The sequence below is a fragment of the Chrysochloris asiatica genome, unplaced genomic scaffold, assembly GCF_000296735.1.
Source record: "Chrysochloris asiatica unplaced genomic scaffold, ChrAsi1.0 scaffold01521, whole genome shotgun sequence".
Classification (NCBI taxonomy): domain Eukaryota; kingdom Metazoa; phylum Chordata; class Mammalia; order Afrosoricida; family Chrysochloridae; genus Chrysochloris; species Chrysochloris asiatica.
The window spans coordinates 5661-6887 of NW_006410039.1; positions in this window are offsets into that span (position 1 = coordinate 5661).

The following is a 1227-nucleotide window of genomic DNA, read 5'->3' on the forward strand; positions in this document are numbered from 1 at the left end:
AACCACTGGTAGTTTTGAATTGCTGACCTTGACATTAGCAGCCCGATTCGTAACCACTACGCTACCAGAGCTCCTTCAGTGCCTAGAATAGTGCCTGGCTTATTGTAAAGACCTGCTGAAGAAGACGACCAGTTACCCTCACTACCCCATTCAGTGCTCAATACACAGTAGGCTCAGGTCTGGCTATCTAGACTGACCTTCTAGCCCTGCCCTGGCATGTGAAGCTCAGGAGGCAGCAGTGCCCAGGCCCAGGGCACTCTGCCATCCATGGTGTTGCTGTGACCAGGTTCCCAGACAAACCTGGCTAGACTTCACATTGCTTCCATCACTGGCCAAGGCATCAAAATATGGGCACATGACCCAGCCATGGGTATCCTCCCTGGGCACAGCAGTTACCCAACTTGGTCAAAACATCCTGTTGGGACCACCCAAATCAATCCAGGACACCAGTCACAACAAGAGTAGCAACAACACACAAAACACAGCTACCTCCACACTTGCCTACTGATTGTCCCCTTACTGAATAAATTGATGCTCTGAGGGTTGAATACCTTCCCCAAGGCCATGGGCCAGTAAGGGAAGGGGCTCGGTCACAGTTAGGTTCTTCTGCTGCTTGTTGATGTTGTTAGGTGCCATCAAGTCCGTTCCAACTCATAGCAACCCTGTACAGGGTTAAGGAGCAGCTGATGAGTTTGAATTGCTGACCTTATGGTTCAAACCAACCTTGCAGTCTGCTGCTAGGACCCTATAATCTCAACCTGAACACATTCTGTGGGTCCAGGAAAGGCTGAGCCCACAGAGGGGCCATGCCAGTCTAGTTCAGGGCCAATCTGATACCTGGGGGTCTGTGGTTAGCTGGGGAAAACAGGAAGCCATCTCCCAGGTCTGAATAACTGCTCATAGAGCTGAAAGCATAACCACACAGGCTAAATTCTTCAGGGACCTTATTCACAAGCACCAAGCCACGAGGAGTTCTGGTGTGGTGCTGTAGGATAAACACTGGACAGCTAGCCACAAGATCAGTGGTTCAAACCTACCAGGCCCTCCTTGGAAACCCGATAAAAAGGGTTGCTAAGTCAGAACTACTCTCCAGCACTAAACAAGACATGAAGGGTGCCCACAGGAGTGGCTAACCTGGTGGTTATGCCTGCTCAGTCGCCCCTTCCCTAGGAAGGAGGTAAGTAAGAGACGAGGGAGTTCTTTCACCTCCTTAAGACCTTTCCAGGG